Here is a 20,808-nt window from a genome sequence, read left to right as displayed (position 1 = left end):
AATGCATGGAAGGTGACTCAGCTCCCAAAAAACCCCTCAGAGGAGGTGACTGGGAACCCTCCCAGGGGATGTAATTTAGTCAGAACAAGCCTTTGGTCTCGAGGCAGGATGTCCTGGTGGGATTATCTGCCTTGTGCCACACAGGAGCTCAGACCAGGTGATTGATTGACTGCTCCTCCTGCCTTTGCTGTCTGTGAATCAATCAAAGGTGCCATTGAAGTATTTTTGCAGAGGATGTGTGACAATAGCAAAAGAATAGCTCAAAGCCACTTTTGAAAAATGCTGTGTGTTATCTAAAGGGAGAAAGGTTTGGAATAAAAGCTGATTCAAGCTCTGGAAGTGTGTCACCATCCTCTCCCATCTGCAGCCAGCCCCGGGATGCAGGGGAGATGGGAGAGGCAGCTGAGAAGTGAGAGCAGTTTCTCCAGAGCACTGTATCGGGTCCTTCATCTCCCCTACCCACCTCGCTCAGCAGCCCCTGAATCACACAAGGCTCAGAGCTTCATGTGGCTGGAAGTGACTCACGGGCCTTGGGCAGCGCCAGCCAACAGCTGCTGTTACCTGTGAGAGCTGTGACATCAGCAGCACTGTCCCCAGCAGACCCTGCTCCTGCTCCTCCAGGTGACCCCTGTCATTAGTGATCCCCATCATTAGTGATTCCCCCATAATTAGTCCTGCTGAGATATTCCCAGCAGAGCCACTGCTGTGACACAAGTGTGATGGGAAGTGGGCAGGAGGCTCTGCTGCCACGTGCTTTCCCAGCAAGAAGGTCCTGGGAGAAAAGCACAGCTCAAGAAGCTTTAAAACTCTTTGCCCATGGACTTCCCAATTCCCTGTGGGCTTTGCTTCCCAGGGATAGCAGGGTTAGGAGTGCTGGGGAGTGTTTCCATTTATCCATAGGCTTTGCAAGAGTGGGAAATGAAACCCTGAATTTAAAGGACTGTTTGCAGATACTTCCTTTTAATGGGAGACAGATTCCTCCCCAGATCATGAAGTCGAGTTGCAGCCGGTGCTCCCAGTGCCTCCTGCACAGCTTTGGGATGAATCAGTCTGGGCTGGGATTTATGTGCAGTGTAACTAAAATATACCCAGGATCTGTATCCCATGGGAGGGAGCTTTTCTCCAAGCTCTGAGGAGCTGATTGTCATGACAGCTCTGCCTTCCTGTGCTGACAGAAGTCCCAGCACCAGTGGTCTTCAGTGACATTCCCAAAATGCCCCATCAGCCCCTCGAGGTCCTGGCTGTCCCCAAATCCCCACTGGCATCAGGAATGTGCTCTCCCCTCCCAGACAGCTTTGCTTCTCTGCCTGCTGCTGGTCTGCTCCCTGCACTATTCCCTGAGGATAAATACGGGAGTTTTGTAATGAAGCACCTCTCACCCAGCACATATTAAATAAATTTTGGTTGCCCTTTATTACACTATAATGATAGTAAGATTTAATTACCTCTGCACCCAAAGGGGACATGCATTTTAAGGGACAGGAATAAATCTCCCCAGCAGTGCAATTGGGGTTGTGTGCTATGGGGGGTCAATTCCAGTGCAGCAGTGGGTGGTGACAGAAAAATCCTTCCTGAGGAGTGTGGATCCCAAACGGAGACTGTGGGTGGATTACGAGAGCGAGACAGGTAAGGAGCAGCTGATCCAAGGAACCCAATTAAGCAATGATGCTTAGTGGAGTTTCTGATCTGTGGCAGAGGCTAAAGATGCAGGAAAACGTGTGAAAATCCAGGAGCTCAGAGAGATCAACAGGGCCAGAGTCTCTGTGGGCTCTGCCCTTGGACTGTGCTGCTCTCCTCACTCCTGCTATCATTTTCCACAAGTTCAAATAATCCCATTTTTTCTGGGTAAAGAAAACAGAAGAAAAGGCATTCTGTGAGTGACTCTGTTTCCAGGGCTCTCTGTGGCATCTGTTTTGATTCCTGCTGAAAACTGTGTCACCCAGAAACACCCCAGGCACCGACAGATCATGCTGTGCTTTTGGCAGAGCAGAGAGAAACAAGTTCTCTGGGAGCAGAGGAGCTGGGGAGAGCTAAGAATGGCAGGGCTGGAGTAACCCTCACCCAAGCTCCTCTCCAGCAGCCACGCTCCTGCCCTGGCCCTGCTCCCCGGGTGTTGCTGCAGCTATGAGTGAAGGGCTGGGGCAGTGTTTGGGACACTGCATTTGGTCACAATCACCTCTCACCCTTTGCAGGGGCTCAATTTCAGCATTTCCTGACCCCCTCCCCCAGTTTTGCAGGTGCTGGTTTTGCTCTGCTCACCACAATATGATGCAAACAGGTTCCGTTCGCTTTCTCCAGGTGCATTTTTTCTGTTTCTCCCGCCCCTTTTCTTTTGCCTTCAGTTTTGCCTTCTAGCATGAGAGGGGCCATGAGCTGAGCACTTCCCTGGGAGGCTCCTGGGGACCTGCAGCCCCCTGGGGACACCTGTCCAGCCTTCATCCCTCGCTGTGTCCGTGTGTCAGTGCTTGCAGGTCACGCCTGGCTGCTGCTCCTCAGCACGCCCCCACTCCAGACCTTCCAAGGACTTCCCAAAGAGGTAAAATCATCTTCTTGTGTCAGTAAACAAAAAGACAAGGCTGAGAGGAGACGGTTGACAGGTCTGTGAGGTGTTTTCAGCTGCACACTCTGTGGGATGGAAATGCTGGGTTGCAGCAGTTCCCTGCCAGGCTTGGGGGTCTCTGGCTTGGAGGAGAGCCTGGCTTGTGACTTTTTCCAAAAGTGTGGCTTTGCAACTGAGCTACTGCACACAAGGAGTCTGTGAAGCCATTTCAAACCTTGCACTCGTGATTCACTTGCCATTTCATGCCAAACTCCATGTCTTCATCTTCCAGTCATTGTTCCTGGAAAAACTGAATCGTGCCTCCTATTTTCTACCCCAGGTCTTTCACTCAGTTTTCCAAACAGAGAGATAAACACTGAGCCCATCTGGCAACGGAGGGCTCGGAGCCCTGACAAAGGCACTGTGTCATTCATGTGTTACCATTCATTTTGTTCCCTGTTTTGGGATGCAGGATCTATTCTGGGCTCCAAACTGTGTCACTCCAGTGTCACTCCAAACTGTGTATGGGACACCCCTCTGAGACACCCTGGGGTGGTCTTTGCAGTGGGACCCAGGGCAGAGGAGGCAGGAGGATGGAAATCCATTCTTGTCCATTTTTCTGGCATAGGATCTGATTTCTGGGACCTGAGCAGGGCAGTGCTGGGCTGTGTGGGGAAATCTGCACAAGGATGTGGGGATTTAGTGGAGGGTTTTGGGAAGCAGTGGGAAATACCTGCATGTTGCAGACAGAGCTGACCCTCCAAGACCAGTTCCACATCAAATATTCCCAGTGCTTGCCCATCCCAGGCCTGCTCCTGAGTGTCAGCACAGCCTGGATGCACTGACCACAAACCAGCTGCTGCTTCTGTTCCTGCTCACTACATCTGTGTCTGTGTTTAATTCCTGCTGCCCTTCCACCCCTCCACAGCACATGCAGGTAAAATCCCTTATTCAAGCAAGGGCCATGTCCCATCATTTCCTCTCCCTGCACTGCTCAACAATCACAGCTGAACTTCTGAAGCAATTCCAAAATTACCAAGGTAGCAGCCACCCCACAGATTGTGATAACAACCCTTTAGGCTGAGGAGGAGCTTGTTCCTGGCTAATTCCTGAGGGACTGATTAGGGGGAACTGGTGACCATCTGGTGATGGTGGGGTCAGCTCTGCCAGGTGGGACCTGGCTCTGGAAGCATTTTGCCAGAGGTTCTCCACGACCTGCTTGTTCCCTGCCCGTCCCACCCTGCTGGGTTCTTGCTGGGAGCAAGGACATGTAGATATCTGGCTGTGGGAGTGCATAGAAACCCACAGGATCTTGGGATCCGAATTTTCTTCAAAGCAAGCCCAGCCCTGTCACTGCAACAGGTGGAGAGGACCATGGAGCCTTGGGCACTGGCCCTGCCCTCTCTCCCCAGCAGTGGCACTTGTGGCTGTTGGGCTGCACGTGTTTCTGGCACGTGTTTCTGGTTCCTGATGGGGAATTACACCCTCAATGCTCAGCTCAAGCTGCGCAGCTGGGAAGCCCCAGGTGGGTCTTTATGTCACAGGGTGAGGATGCTCTGGAAGAGTCCCAGGGCAGGAGATTGGGGAAGGAAAAGAAGGAAGGGAGGCAGAAAGCCCCGGCTGAGCAGAGCAAGAGCCTCTGAGCCCTGCAGTATGCAGTGGCTGCAGGAGAACCTGTGCCTGAAGACCAGGGAGAGGCTTATTTTAGGGGTGCATTTCCCTCAAATCAAGAAAAACTGTTCCTTCCAGGATCCTTTGCCTGGTCCTGACTATCCTTTAAAGAGCCAAGATCCCAAGTACAGCAACCTGAAGATCAGAGCAGGAGACAGCTCTGATCTAAGGGGCAGCTTAGGGGTCCACTGCCCTCAGTGCCAGCAGAAAGAGGGGAGAGAAGGAATCTGGGGGCTAAAAAGATCTTTACAGACCTAGTAATGATATTTTAGAGTTTTTAATGTTCAAGTCTGTCCTCAGTGAAGGAATTTCTGGCTGAAAATGGCACTGACTGCTCTGGCAGGTCCAGCACTCAGGTAGCAGCAAAGCAAGGGGAGCAATGAAAGATTTTTCTGGGCCTGTAGCATTTCCTCCACCCACTCCAGCTGTGATCCTTGGTGTCTGCTTTTGCTGGGACAAGGTGTTCGGGTGCCTGGCTGCAGAGGGAAAATACAGAGCATTTTCTTGACTTGTAGGAAATGTGTCTCCTATTTATCCTGTAGGAAATGCCAGGCTTGGGTGGCACGGGGCTGCTGGAGGATCTGTGCTCAGCCTGGCTCTGCAGGGCCCTTCCTCATGGATTATTTGCTCATTTTTCCCAGAGTCAGGCTCTGAAAAGCTATCAGGGCTGGGTTTGTTTGTAATATTAACTCGGACTGGAGCATCTTCAGCACAAAATTTCTGCAAGACACGGAGCCAGTGAGAGAATCAAGCCCGGGGATGGACACAAGAATGAAATCCAGCTAAAAATGAACCCCAAGACACTCCTTGGTTTGAGGCCTCTGAATCAGAAAGACTGAAGCTGGACAGTGCTGCAGGAAGCACAAGGATCAGGGAATACAGAGCCCACAGTAGGATCTTTGCCTCTGCCCCAAGGGGAGATTTCTGCATTTCCCAGGGGCACAAGTTCACTCTTATGGGGGTCGCTGGCTGTCCAAGGACTCCATCCTGCTGCCCATTTCTCTGTGGCCCTAAGACTGATCATTAGGATTTTAAAGCTTGATTTTCAAGCCAGGCCTATTTCCATATGGGAATGGAGAGTCCTGAGCTCACAGGCGTCCCACTTCACATTGCTGCACTCTGTACTAGTGAGGACACAGGAGCCTTTGCCCTGCTCCCATGCAGGCATTTCCAGGCTGGCTGCTCCCTTTCCAGGCAGGATTCCTGCAGCCCAGTGGATCATTTGGCTGAGATTTGCTCAGGAGGAGGAGAATTCTCAGAGCTGTGCAACTCTGGGAAATTTGGATGTGCTGGATCTGAACAGAGCTGCAACTGCTGGAAATTCTCTTCAGGGTCTCACATCCCTGGAACCAGCCCAGTTCTCCAAAAAGGGGAGCTGGCTCCAGCCCTTCAAACTCCACCAGTGCAAGGTTTTCCTGTCCTACCCACCCACGAGCGTGTGTTGAGGTACCCAAGATCTGCAAGGGTCTCACTCTGGCCAGGAATCCTCAGAGGGGGATTTAATGCCCAGTGGGAGTCTGCTCCTCTCAGGAACCTCACTGAAGGCCTAAAACCACCCAAGCAGCCTCATGTGCTTATAGGAACTCAGAAAAGGAGATTTACCAAATTGTTAAAACATTTCTGGTTACAGGTTCAGCAAAACAAACCAAAATTTTAAAAGCTGTTGCCTTCTGTTGAAAAATGACCCCTCAGGGGTTCCCTACCAAAAGTTCCTTCTGCTTTAATTTGGTTGCCGCTGTTTTCTGAGACTGTTCTGACCACAGAGGATTCTGAGTGGGGAGCATGGTCAGCAGAGATTCTGAAATTTACGGCAGATTTGCAGTAAATTATTTATTACAAATATAATCACTTCTCTTTGTGGACCAGTTTGCATGGAAGGAAGCCCCGAGGAGATGCATGTGTCCATCTGTGTGTCTGTTTCCATCATCCCCACACAATCCTCTCTCTGTGAGGGACACAGGCATGGGCACAGAGAGGGACAGTCCTTTCCTGTGGCTCTACAAAGGGCACGTTCTAGAAATGAAAATATTTACAGCAGAGAGCCTGAACTTCACTGTTTCCATGCAGCACCTCCTTCTGAACCAGCTGATCATAATTCTGCACTGAGAAAAGCAAAAATTCTCCTTCAGCACTTCCAAGGCCTTGGAGAACCAGTGGAGATGGGAAAAGGTGATGCTGGAAGGGCTGTGAGTGCCCGTCCTCTGCTCTGGGGAAGGGAGGAGCCACTCTGGGCTTGGGTCCCCTCGTGTGCTGGGTCCCAGAGGTGCCCTGGCCCCTCTCTGGCTCCCTGGTGAGGGTTCCACTGCTCACACACATTCCTGCCTGCCGGGCTGCCCTGTCCCCTCTGTGTCCTTACTGGGGCTGCTCCTGCTCCTGGGATCAGCTCCTTCATCCTGGGAGGTTTAATGCTATTCCCTGAGACTGGGACTCTTCTCCTCGGTCCCTGCTCAGCACCAGCAGGACGTGGGAGTGTGACTTTCATTCCTGGCCATCCAGAGCCTGTCCCGGCAGGAGCGATCCCAGGTGCTAATGAATTCCCAGAGCCGTGCTGAGCTCTGCTCACTTGGGTGGGGCTGTCCTTGTGCCGTGCTTCCTTCACACCCAAAACTAAGCCGTGGGGAATGAAAGCTCCCTGAAGGGCTGCTGCTGCTTTGTGCTTGCATCCATCCAACAGGGCTTTGTGGGGGACAGGAGGGATTTACATCTTTCCACGGATTCTGGTGGAATCTGTGTTATGGAAATGGGGGTAAAACCAGGTAGAAAGAGCATTCAGACCCTGCTGCAGAGGAGCAAACTTGCCTTGGAAGGAACCTGGGAGAGTCAGCAATCAAAGGAACAGGGCAGGGGTGGAGTCCCCATCCCTGCAGGGGCTTGTGGGCATGTGGCCCTTGGGGCTATGGGTTAGTGCTGGGTTCATTGCTGGACTCCATGACCTTAGAGGGCTTTTACAACCTGAGTGATGCCATGACAAGTCTTCTTTAGACCCACAAGGCTTTGGTGTATGAGGATGGAGCTTTTCCCCAAATTTTGGACAGCAGTGCTGGATGCACCGAGTGAGCACTCAACTCAAGGGGTGTCCAACGAGGAGCTGCACTGAGGGGCTCCTCCACTCTGCTGGCTACAGGCACTTGAGTAGTTTGAGCTTCCCATGAAGGCCACATTTATGGGAAGCTGACTGCCACTGATTGGGACCTTGAACAAACCCATGCCTGGCCTTATTCTGGTCCAGATGTGGCCCCTAGGCCCTGGTCCCACAGCAACCCTTCAGAGCTGGGGTGGAGCAGTGATGCTGTAGGGAGCTCTTTGAACATTGCAGCTGGTTTTGTATAGTCTGGGTCAGGAATGAGCCCAGCTGCACCTCCCTCCACTGTGTGCACACACGGGGCAGCAGCTCCTCCAGATGTGCCTCTTGACACGGGGCTGGCCCTCACCTCCCCTCACCTTGCTCATGGCTGTGCTCACCTTGCTTCTCATGGAGTTTTCTCTGTCTCCCAGCCCAGATCCTGAGCACACAGTGTTCACATTCCAGTTATCACAGGAGAGGTGCTTGCAGAGCATTCAATAAAATCATCGAGATTGGAAAAGCCCTCCAAGGTCACTGAGTCCAACCTGTGACCCCTCCCCACCTTGGCCCCAGCCCAGAGCCCTGAGTGCCATGTCCTTGGACACCTCCAGGGATGAGCACTCCAAACCTCCCTGGACAGCCCCTTCCAATCCCTGACCACCCTTTCCATGGGGAAATTCCTCCTGATGTCCACCCTGAGCCTCCCCTGACACAGCTCGAGTCCTTTTCCTCCCATGCTGTGGATTTGCATGGTCCCATCCTGCTTGGCCTTCTCCTGGGATCAGCTGCTGCTTCCCTGATTCCCTGGAGCCCTCTGGACTTCCCCTGTACAATGGGTTTTGCCTGAGGCCTTTTTCTCATTGCCTGAGCTGATAAAAGGCAAAACTCACCTCTTTTGTGTGCAGGGCAGAAATCTGATTGATCCTTCCGTGCCTGGCTCTCCGGGTGAGGTGTGTGATAGTCTGGCTTTTCATTCTGTTATCGCTCCAGATTTTATTTCTTATTCCAGCGAGAATCTTTAAATTGCACTCTTTGGACAATAATTGCCAGCAGAATCACATCTTCTTTTCACGAATTTTAATGCTGCACCTAAGCCTGGATGCAGCTCCTTTTGGAGCCCTTTTTCAGGGGACTTTGGCCCTGTTGTTCTAAATTCCTTCTTTTATTTTTGGGATGATCTCTCCAAATCAAACATGCAGCATTATTGCAAGAGCTTAAATCCTTGGCAGAGACATTTCCACCTTTAGATTTGCTCTCAGAACTCCACAGTTGTGGCTCCACCATCGGCCACACCTTTGCTTTCCCCAGCTTTCAGGATCCACCTGGAAAATCCCCCTGGAACTGCAGTCAGTACAGCACTTCTCAGGCAATGGGCTGGGTGGGAACTGAGGTTGGGATGAGGTTTTCCTCCTTTATTTCAACCACAGTTGATAAATGCAGGCGTGTGTGTGGGTGAGATCCCTTTGGAAGCCCTCAGCACCCAGGTGTGAGCTGCATCCTGAAGTTGGCAACATTTTGCTCCAGGAGTCTTGCATTTTAAAGCATTCCCTGCATCCAGGCCTCTCTGAACAAACACTTATTTTTGGAGTTTTTTGTGGCTCCCACACAAGATCCAGGTCTTTCTCCCGTGTCAGCACCTCCCTGTGCTCCTGGTTCAGCCTGTCTCCAAACCTGGGGCTGTGCAGGGATGATCAAATCTCCTGGGTTTGCTCTCACAGCCCTGAGGGGCACAGGATGGATCAGCCTGTGTTGTGTCCTTGGCATCCTTGCAAAGGAGATGCTCAGCTGGCTACCCCAGGAATACAGACCTGGATAAGATCCCACTGGACCCCTTTTGTTCGAGGCTCCCAAAGCAGGTTCTTTGCCCTCATTATTGCTCCAGACTTTGATCTGTAGCTGTTCCATGTCCTCTGATTCCAATACCAAACGCTGCCATGTCCAGGTAGTGCCACAGGGCACTTGGGCTGCACGGATGAAGTGTCCCCTGAAGAGCCTGGAGGAATCCAAGCCCCTGGAAAGCTTTAGCAGGGATGTCCCACAGTGTCACAGGGCAATGCCAATGCCTGCCACAACTCGTGTGTGAGGAGCAGAGGAGCCAGGCCGTGCCCTCCCACAGGGAAAAGCTGAAATCCCACTGGGATGTGGCTGCAATCTCAGCTCAGCTCTTTCTCTTTCCCTCTGCAAGAAAACCTTTGATTTATGAGCTCCAGGTGGGCTTCAATCCCAGGCTGTGGGCAGGGCCCTGGAGGTGCTGCCACCCTGCCCAGCAGAACTGCTCTGCCCTGGGGAAGCCATGGAGCTCTTCACCTGCTCCCTCCATCCAGGCAGAGAATGACACAAACAATCTGGTAGATTCTGGGCATTTGTGGAGAATTCTGATTTTTTTCTGCACAATTCCCATATCCCCTGCCCCAGCACTCAGGTCTCCTGGGATGGACTAAGGCTCCATGGCCCCTTCTTGGTGTACAACACATTACTCACCTTGCCAAGGATTTCCCTTGTTGGAAATAGAGTGTCCATGAGGAATTGTCCCCATTCTTCCCAGGGTGACAGTGATGAAGGGCTAGGCAAGCAAAGCATGGCCCCAAGCAGCCCCACACCTGAGCAGCTGGGCTGGGGAGGGCTGCAGAGAGATGCTCCAAACTTTGGCTACTTCTTTTTGATTTTTTTAAGAGAGGAGATTCACAAGCTGTAGGGAGGTCCTAAAGCCATCAATGTCATTTTCTCTGGAAGTATTGCTGGCTCCTGTGCAAAAGGGAAGTGTCCCACTGGCAGTGTCCAAGGCCAGGCTGGACAGGGCTTGGAGCAGCCTGGGGTAGAGGGAGGTGTCCCTGCCATGGCAGGGGTGGCACTGGATGGGCTTTAACGTCCTTCCAACCCAAACCCTTGTGTGATTCTCTGAGTCAGTGACTTTCCTGAGCCCAGCATGTGTTGAATCAAGCCCTTGCAGAACTGGTGACTAGGTTTGCATGTGTCCCAGGGCCGTGAGCCTCTTTCCACACCTTCTGGACTGCCAGGGCAACTCTGTGTCGTGCCACTCAGCCCCCAGAGCCACCACGGTGACAACTGGGGTCCCCAGGCTCAGGGCTCAGTCTCAGCTGCCACGATTTGCTGGTGGCGTGCAGCAGTTCATTTCCTGCTCTGTGGATTTTACCAGAAATTGCCTTTTTTATTGTCATGTTTCTGTTTAAGATCAATAAGAGATAACAAGCAGCACTGGGCTGGGAAAAGATCCCTGGGAGAAATTTCGCCTTGGAAAGAAGAGAACAAAATAAATACTACAAAGGTTAAATCCACAGAGTGGGTTTAATCCCTGAATTTAGCAGTGAGATGTTCCGAGCTTTCATGGAAGAGTTTGGGTTGGAAAAGATCTTTAAAGGCCATCTGGTCCAACGCCTGCAGTGAGCAGGGACATCTTCCACTGGATCATCAACCAGGTCTTGCAGATGTTGCCCAGCATCCTTTGCCCAACATCCCGGAGCTGACCAGCCCTGCAGAGCCCCAGCAGGGCCCAGGTGCTGCTGCAAGGCTGCACCTGCAGATGTTTTGCTGTGTCTGTGCCACTCAGCATCCCCAGCCTGAGCTGCCAGCCTGGATCCTGTGACAGGGTCACAGTACAGCTCCCAGCAGAGCCCAGGATCCTGTGGCCTTGTGGCTGTGCCCACCTGAGGTCCAGCAGGAATAGTGATGGAGGAGAGGCTGTGCCAGGAGGATGTGGGGTGCAGGCTGCTCTTCCCAAAGGAAATGCAGAACCCCTGTGGGACACCAGGCACTCAGGGATGCTCCTTCTGACCCAACACTGAAGAAGAACAAAGCAGGATGAAGCCCCCAGAGGGAAGAGCAGGAGAAATCCAGCTGAAAAATGATGCCCAAATGCAGGACAGACATTGGCCACTCTTCTCATTTCCTGCTGCTGGAGGAGGGAGCTGTGTTCCCACCCTCGTGGGACAGACATGGGGCTCCTCCAACGTGTGGAAAACCAGGACAGATGCTCTGGTGGAAATTCCACGTCAGAGTTCAGCACTGCAACACCCAGAAACTTTGGAGCCAGGGGAGCAGAACTCTGTGCCTGCTGTGCAATCCTGCAGTGAAACTGAGCTTCATTGCTTGGGAATGCAGCCCTGGCATGCACTCCTGGATTCCCTGCCTCTGGAAATGGGTGAAGATGTTCCATTTTTAGCAAAACAGCACTTGGCACTGTGTGTGAGGCCAAGGCTGCTCCCAGGGCTGCAGCTCTTACTGAGCAGAGCAAACTCCCTGGTTCAGGTGCTCGAGGAGGCTCAGGTGCCTCTTTCTCTGTGTGAGGAGCCTTGCAGCCATAGGATTGTTTGCTTCCATGTTTCTCCTTGGATGTTCAGGCCTGAATTTGCATTTTCAAGTCCCACAGTTCTAGCTCTTCAGTGGGAAGTGCTCACCCGAGGAGGGGAGCATGAGGGATGACAAGAGCATGTGGATCACGCTGGGAGCAGAGCAGCTCCTTCATCACCTGGAGTGCTGCTCAGTGTTTGTGATGAGAACCCAAGAACTCACTCCAGGGAGGGAGGGATAAACCCCCATGGCCTGGGCATCACATTTGGATCACAGCTCATATTATTATGCAAGGAGCAAGGGCTCCTGGTGTGTTCCCAGGTTCATTGCCACAAAATTGCTTCTGCCTTTCCTTCCAGGGAGGAAAGATGGAAAAGCAAAGGAGATTGCTGTCTCAGCTGTAATTTCTATCAGCAGCACAGCAGCCAGGGTGCATCTTGTTCTTCCCAAGTCACCCTGATCCAGGCATTTTCCATACAGTGGGATGGCATTTTCCCAGCTGGGACGAGGGTTTGGGTGAGGTGACAGAAAGGGAAAGATGTACCAGGGACAAGATGAGGATAAGAAAGAATCTGTTACCACTCAGAGAGCCACTGACTAAACCAAACCGGGCTAAAGACTCAGCTGTGGGGACACAGGGGTAAGAAAAGAGTTGTTTACAAGCTTTTTTATTTCTATTCCATCTGGCCCAGTCACTGAGTTCCTCCTCTCCCAAAAATGTGGTTATTCAAGTTTACATTATAATAAAGCTGGATTTCAAGTTTAAAAGCCCCTTTGGTCTTTGGAGAGAGCTCAGTCAAGGAAAGGTGTGGGCAGGCACTCTCTGCTCTCTTTTCTGGGGAGCCCAGAGCCCTGCAGGGCCCTACCAGGTGAGGCTGGAGCAGGATCCAGGGGCAGATTCCAGGGGCAGGTTCCAGGATCCAGGGGCAGATTCCAGGACAATTTCTGGGCAGATCAGGGAGGAGAGGAGGGTGAGGAACCTGCCAGGTGAGGGTGATGAGGGGTCTGGGAGCCTGCTCTGGCTCAGATTAGCTCCTTGATTACTGTGCTGTGTTCTCATCACAGGAGAAGAGGGTTTGATCAAAGGCAGATTACCTCAAGCGGGAGAGGAGGTTTCATTAGAGAGGCTCAGATGATGTGAAGTAACTGAACTCATCCTCTGGGCAAGCCCTCAACCCTTGGGGAGGGGCTGCTCTCCCATCCCCGTGTTCCAGCAGCAGCTCCCAGCACAGGCAGACCCTGGAGGAGGCCCTGGAGCTCAGAGATGCTCCAGGACTGGCACTCGAGCCCAGATGTTTATCCTCACCACATATTCTGTCTCCTTCTGCCACGATTAACCTGAGGAGGAAGGCTCTTCCAAACCCACCTCCAGAGGGAGAATGGGAAACCTCCAGCAATCCTGTGTACAATCAGCCCAAAACCTGATGAAAGAGTGTTCAGCACCCAAAACGTGATTTAAGAGTGTGTGTTCAGCTTTCTGCTGAGGTTGCTGCAGCTCTGCTGCTGGACAAGGACAATTCTCCTCCTGCTCCATGTCCCCTTGGTGTATAACCCTGCACAAGCTGTTGGCTTTGAAACCAGCATCTTCCAGGAGATCCAACAACTCCTTTTGCTCAGCTCTCCTCAGATTTGCCTCCAGAGCCTGGCATGTTTAAAAAGTGAAAATAATTGCTTGGGTTTTATCTGTCCAAACAGAGCTGTGTGTGAATAGATGCATCCCATCTTCTCCTGCTCCCCAGAGCTCCATGTCTTGGTTGTCTTTGCAGCTGACAGAGAGAAATTGGCACTTCTAGGGCTCAGGGAAGCCTCTGCTATTGGAGATGTCTGAAGAAATGCAGCTGAGCTGCTCCCAGAAGCATCCCTGCTCCCCACTGACACTGGGATCCCAGAGAAGTTGTTCTGGAGGAGAGGAGACGAGAGGAGAGGAGAGGAGAGGAGAGGAGAGGAGAGGAGAGGAGAGGAGAGGAGAGGAGAGGAGAGGAGAGGAGAGGAGAGGAGAGGAGAGGAGAGGAGAGGAGAGGAGAGGAGAGGAGAGGAGAGGAGAGGAGAGGAGAGGAGAGGAGAGGAGAGGAGAGGAGAGGAGAGGAGAGGAGAGGAGAGGAGAGGAGAGGAGAGGAGAGGAGAGGAGAGGAGAGGAGAGGAGAGGAGAGGAGAGGAGAGGAGAGGAGAGGAGAGGAGAGGAGAGGAGAGGAGAGGAGAGGAGAGGAGAGGAGAGGAGAGGAGAGGAGAGGAGAGGAGAGGAGAGGAGAGGAGAGGAGAGGAGAGGAGAGAGGAGAGCCTGGTGTTTGCCCTGGGAAGAAGGGCAGGTGTGGAAAAGCTGAATGTAGAATGGAGTTAGGGAACCACAGGAATGTGTAAAACGATCCTGGGGCAGGGCTGACAGCAGAATTCCCCCCTTTCCCCTGGGATTCCTCAGCCAGGGATGGGTATCAGGGAGAACTGGCTGGTAACTCCTCAGAGCTGGACTCCCAGAGCTCCCAGCCCTTCCCTCTCCCCCACTGCCTCCTCCTCTCTGCTTTCTTTTACTCATTGAAATTCAATTTGTGTTCAAGCTGCTGCAGACTCAGAAATGTGCCCAGAGCCTGTCCTGGGGGAGTCATTCCTGGGCATCCCTGGGCTCTCCCTACTCTGCCAACAATACCAGCGTCCACTGAGTACTGGTCCTGCCAAAACCAGGCTCTAATTGGGCTGGGGAGAGTGTCCTTCACTGAATGACCAGTGCTGTGACACTCCTGATAGGAGGAAGCTTTGTTCAGGCTCTGGATGAGCTGGACCTTGCACCCTTGGCCTTGAAGAGAGCTCCAAGTGCTCATGCAAACAATTACAGGTGAGGGGAGGAACGGGCGCAGGATGTTTTAATCCTGATATTCCTTAATATCTAAGGGCTTTGCACTGCAGTGCCTGCCTCAGCCAGGGGAGCATCCTCAGTGTGGGGCATCCCTTGGCTCCAAGTTCAACCCCTCTCTGTGGGGTTGCAGTAACCCCTCAGGATAAAGCCAGGATTTTCCTGGGAAAGGGAGGCTGTGTGAAGGACTGAGCTGTCCAAAGTCTAACAGAGCTCTCCTCCAAGGGCACAGAGAGCAAACCAAGAAAGCCAAATAGGAAACAAATGGAGACCTGGCCTGGTCAGGGCTGAATTGCTGGAGACAATCTGTTGGCTAATTTCAGGGTCCTTAGGTGGGAAATCAGGGAAAAGTTCTTCCCCCAGAGGGTGCTGGGCACTGCCCAGGCTCCCCAGGGAATGGGCACGGCCCCGAGGCTGCCAGAGCTCCAGGAGCGTTTGGACAGCGCTGCCAGGGATGGACAGGCTGGGATTGTTGGGGGGTCTGTGCAGGGACAGGGGCTGGATCCATGATCCCTGTGGGTCCCTCCAGCTCAGGACATTCTGTGATTCTAAAAAGAGATGTAACAAAATGATCCCTCAGGTCAATCATGGACTGTGAGACTTTATCTCTGGTGAGGAATCCTCCCTTTCCTCGCCCAGCTCCTGAGGAACCTTGGCAGAAGTGAGGAGTTCAGTGCTCACCCTGCACAGCTGAGCCAAGGCTTGAAGATGATGGGAACAGAGCCTTGTACAGCTCCTCTCGCTTCTTTGGCTTTTTTTCCCTGGCTTGTCCCTCTTTTCCCTTTCCTTATTTTCCTCCTTGCACAGGATTCTGGCTTTGCTGGGTGTAACTGCATCCTTTGGGGTACGGATGAGGCCCTGGAATGGTTAAGCAGGTTCCTGGATGATGTCCCTTTGCCAGATCCCCAAGAAGGGCTCACTGGATGTACTGAAGCTGTTCCTCCACTACTGACTTGCCATTTGATCTCTCACCAGAGACAGATTTTCTGCTTTGCTGCTCTTTCGGGCCATGTTAACGTGATTTGAGCCTTGTTTTGCCTCATAGAAAACAGAATCAAATTCCAGCAGTGGCAGCACCTCAGCCTGGTATCATTGCATTGATTTATTCCCCCTGCCTCAAAAGCACAGTTATTGCTTTCTGTAATAACGTCACAGAGCCTTCAGACAAAGGGCCTTGCTCTATTAAGGGTTTCTGTGGCTGAAGAAAAGTGAGTAAGAGATGCTGTTACAAGGGAAGGCTTAATAGGCTCCAAATTCCCTTCTGTCCTCCCCAAATTCCTCATTAAAGCTGAAATTGACTCTCCCTGTGCTCCTTGCCGGGAGAATTCCAGAAGTGCCACTCTGGGATGTGACAGTGTCTTCTCTGTACCCAGCGGTGCTCAGAACCCAGGTAATCCTTCAGAACTGTGTGGGAAGCAAAGGCTCGGGGAGGGCATGGGAAGGATTTCAGCAGCCTCGGGGGTTTGGGAAGTGTGGCAGGACTGTGGCACAGGGAGGACACAGAAGAGGAGGTGGGACAGAATGGGACAGGAAAGAGGAGAACTGAAGAAGAAGAGCCATTGGAAGAGATGAGAAGCCATTGGAAATGCTGGGAGATGCACGGCCACCAGATAAAGTTACCTGGGGCTGGGAAATCCTGGGAATTCCCACCCTGAGCTCCCAGAGAGCTGCATTCAATGACCTGTGAACCAAGTCCTTCCACTTTCTCCCAGAGCAGCCCTGGAACAGACAAAAACATCATCTCTGTGTCCCCAGCTTCTTGCCCTGCCATGTCCACCCCAGCCTGGCTGCCAGGACAGGATCCTGGGTCCTGTGGATCTTTCCAGTGGATTTTCTCCCTGGCAATCAGGCTGTGTGAGCATCCCTGCCCATGGTCCCTCGGAATGCCACAGGCTGGGCTGGTGTCTTTTGTGCACGAATCTCCTTGGAGGATGGAAAACCAGAGGGGAAAGGAAAGCAATGGAACTCCTGATCCAAGATTTTGGGACCCCTGAGGCCAAGAGACAGCCTGAGCTCTCAACCCTGCTCTGAATAATGACTGAAAAACATTTTTTTCCTGTAGTCTCTCCAGTGCTTGCTTCCACGGGAGGAAGAAGTCCAAGGAAAAGGCAGAGCCTTCAGGAAGACACCTTGGATTGTCCCCCATTGATTCATAACTCCCATGTCAGTGGTTCATGCCCCGACCTAGGACAAACATGGTGATCCCAGGCCCCAGAAAATCAGATTATTATTGCAATATACCTGAGCACCTGGAGTTCAAGTCCATCCCAGGCTCCACGGCATTGCTTTCCTTCCTGAAGAATGTGAGGAAAGAAAAACAGTGAAGACAATCCCCTTATAAGGACCAGGCCTTTGTCTCCTCCAAGGACCACACACAGGTCCCTGCAGGTGCAGAGATCAGCAATGCCTTTCTTTTTCAAGGATTTCCTAATTTTTTTCCCAGAGACTGACTGTGCTCATTTCCCTGGCAATAAACTTGCCAAGACATTTCACGCTGGGAGCCCCACAAGTCCCACTCTGGCATGTGACATGGTCTTCTTTGCAGCCTCAGATCCCAGTTAATCCATCAGGAGAAGTCTGTGGGAAGCAGAAACCCTAGAGAGGGCATGGGAAGGATTAAAGCAGCCAAGAGAATTCTGATTTATCAAGATGCACTGCTGTCTGCTCTTCACAGAATCACGGAATCGTGGAATCATGGAATCATGGAATCATGGAATCATGGAATCATGGAATGGTTTGGGTGGGAAGGGACCTTAAAGCTCATCCAGTCCAATCCCCCTGCTGTGGACAGGGACAGGGACACCTTCCAGTATTCCAGGCTGCCCCAAGCCCCACTGTCCAACCTGGGATCCTGCCAGACCAGGATCCAACCTGGACACTGCCAGGGATCCAGGGGCAGCCACAGCTTCTCTGGGCAACCTTTTCCAGTTCCTCTTGAAGGTCTCTGGCTCTTCAGTCTCTGCCAGCAGCTCTATTACCCTTTCCTCAGCAATGAAAACATCAGCATTCCCCACACTGGATGTCATCTCTCTCCTGGCCATCAATGGCTAGAAAATACAGACCAGAGACCTGACAAATCCAGGCAAAGCTCTGGGAAAAACCAGCCAGGTTTGGGATCCCACCTTGGCATGCCTGGCATATCAAAGGTACACGGGACCCCTCTGAAATCCCCAGTGCCTGGGAAAGGCATCTGCCTTCTTCCCTTCCTCTTCCTATCAGGAATGAGTTGGGATTTCCTCCAGGCAGCTGCAGCAGGAGGAGGAGCAGTTGCAGCACGTGAGGCACAGAGAGAGAAATCCCAGCCCTGCCGAGGCAGGAGTCAAACCTCGTTAGTGTTATTGCACATTAGAGATGGTCATTATCCAACAGCAAAGGTACTGCACCCAATACGGGGTAATTTATTTTGGACCTCGTTATGATGGATAAAGATTAATTAATCACCGTGCTGGAAGTTAGTGGTTGCCTGGGGAGCCATGATCATGACCTGATTATCTTTAATATAGGCAAAGAGAGAGCAGTCCCCACCAATTCATGTCTATAACACACTCACACCGTGCTTTAAACAGACTCATTTCCCAAAGCTGGGCAAAATGAGTACTGGAATTAATTTGGAGGGAAATTGGAATTTAAAAAAAAGTGAATGAAGACACGAAATTCTTTCATGAAGGATGATTAGGTCAGAATTTCACCCCAAATAAAGACGATTTTGCCTGAAAGTCTGCACTGGTTTAGTGGTAAAAGGAAAGAACTGTTAAAATAAAAATGTCACATGGACAGAATGCAGACAGGGAAAGATTCACGGTTACTGGCATGAAGTGCAGCAAGGAAAGGTTAGAATCGATAAGGAAAACTGTAGATAACAGTAATAATAATAAAAAATAACCCCTAGCTGGCAGGTTGGTGAGCAATGTAGGGTTTCTCAGGGGGTGTTTTGGGTTTGCATGGCCAGGTTTTGGGACCAGGGTGGGTCACAGAGGTGGTTGCTGCGAGGAGCTGCCAGAAGCTTCCCCCGTGCCCAGCAGAGCCAATTCCAGGACAGACCCTCCCTGGCCAAGGCCCAGCCTAGCAGGGATGGTGCCTCCTGCCTCAGGGGCTTCCTCACCAGCCTGGTGGCATCCATTCACTGGTGACACCAGGACTTGGAGCACATTGGGACAATGAACTCAGACCAGTTTCACGCCACTTCTATTCCCAAGCCCAGAAAACTTCTATTTATTCTTTCTTTCTTGACAAAACTGCCCAGGCAGAAGGCCACACAGGGCAATGGAATTCCCTAGTCATTGGTTCCTTTGTTCCATGCTCCAGTTTGGATGAGCTGCTGGTGGTCAGGGCTTCAGGGCACCTCTGATGTGCAGGTGTTGAGCCAGAAGAGCCCACGTGCTCATGGCCAGGTGATGGAGGGTACCCAGGAGAGCGGAATGAGGTTCCTCTCAGTTCCCTCTATGCCATTGGGGGACTGGCACTGACATGTCCCTCTTTTTGTGCCCTGCTCTGACACCCAGGTGCCCTTTGGAGGGAAACAAGATGCACAAACCTGTCTGGAGCCCTCTAAGAGCTGTAGTTCCATGAACACTGCTCAGTCCCACTCTCTGTGTTTGGGTGGCTGCAATGACAATTCCCAGCCTTCACCTTTCCACGTGCGCCAAACTGGCAGCACCCTCTGCACTGGGGACAGGCTCCTGTCAAACAAGGAGCCTCCCCCACCACTTTGCCAATTCCTTCTCCGACTCATGGTCCTGTTCAAACAGCTGACACAGCACAAAGTCTCTCATCCTGATTATTTATAACTCCTCTGAGCTGAGAGGAAGTTTTCCTGCTCCCATTCTGCCTCAGACCAGTGGGAGAACATGGGCTGTCCCATGTCCCCTCCTCAGATGGCTCAGCTCCCTCCACAGAGAATCCACCATGAGCCACAAGAGGAGCCTCGCTCCTGCACTGTTGGTGTTGTGTAAATAATCCCCAACCCTTGGGTGCTGGGGACTTCCACATCATCCTCCTGCCTGGGACACGAGGAGCAGGTAATTCCTGATGGGACCAAGCACTGCCTTTCCCTTGGAGAGCCCATGGAATGGTGCCAGCAGGTGTCAGGACACAGCCAGGTCTGAGTCCTTGTGAGGAGAGAGCTGGATCCAGGCAGGTGGGTGCTGGCAGGACAAACAGGCACGGCAGAATGCTGGAGGATGGTGAGACAAGACCCAAACTGCAGCAGGGGAGGGGTTCCAGTTACTTTGAGGGGTGTGGGTGCAAGCAGAGCTCTGAGCTACCAAGGCCTGAGGGCAGGGGGGAAGGTGTTTGGTGCCTGAAGAAGGGATGGACATGAAATAAAGGCTCGACTCCTTGTCCTCATGGGTTTATCCTTCTGGATCACTGTGGTGGGAGGAAGTGAAGGTCAGACCCCTAGCAGGGTTTAACCCCCTGGGCAAGGCTTTGCCAGGCTTTTCCACTTTCCCACCAAACCCAGCCTGGCCCTAGGGCAGGGCAACAATCTCTAGGGGGGAATTTCCTGGGAGTTGCAGCAGATAGACTCTTCCTCTGCCAAAACCGGGGGTCTGGGTGGCCTGGACATCTCCAGGCATCCCCCACTAGATGGTCCCACTGCAGGGATGCTCTGCCTCCCTCCCCGCCTAGTGCTGAGCTGGGAGAAGAAGGTGAGGAGAAGCTGTGCTGGGAGAACTGCCCAGCTCTGGGAAGGGCAAGGAGGGTGAAAATATTGGCACGAACCAGTGGAAGCAAGATGGGAACCACGAGAAAATCTTCCCAGCCTGTTTTGTACTTCACACACTGAGCCACAGCCCTGTCACAGTCTCAGTCACCCCGAAGGTGGGAATGCTTCCCAAAGGACCATGATGGGAAGTGGAAAGGGGCACAGTGATACTTCAAGAGGAGTGTTCTGATCTTCCCCAGAGTTTCAGTGGATCTGGGGTTCCTGCTGGGAAGTGTTTCCAAGCACTTTGAGCAGGAACCCAGGGAGTTCACACGCCCCCAGCCCTGAGCCTGCCCTGCACACACCGGCCTTTCCATGCCCCCCAGTCAGCCGCCTCGGGATGTTTCAAGGAAAACAGAGCTTCTTTCATGACCTCACGGTCCTGAGCCAGCTTCCTTTCCCTTCCCTTCCCTTCCCTCCCTGCCAGCTGCAGCCCGGGCACTGCTGCCAGCCCAGCCACGGGACACAGAGCACTCACTCCGAGCCCATTATCCCAGAAAAGGAAGGAAGGCACAGGCAGGAGTCAGGCTGGAGCATGGAGAGCTGCAAAACATTTGGGCTGAGCCTGTTCCCAGCTCCTGCTGGGGTTCCAGTAGGGAAGGTGCAAGGAGTTTTCCCAACTGGCAAACTGTGCTGAGCAGAGCTGGTGGAAGCTGCTGCCAAGTCCAGGGAGAGAC

Source organism: Sturnus vulgaris, chromosome 19 (genome assembly GCF_052056855.1).
Source record: "Sturnus vulgaris isolate bStuVul1 chromosome 19, bStuVul1.hap1, whole genome shotgun sequence".
NCBI lineage: Eukaryota > Metazoa > Chordata > Aves > Passeriformes > Sturnidae > Sturnus > Sturnus vulgaris.
This window is presented reverse-complemented; position numbering follows the sequence as displayed.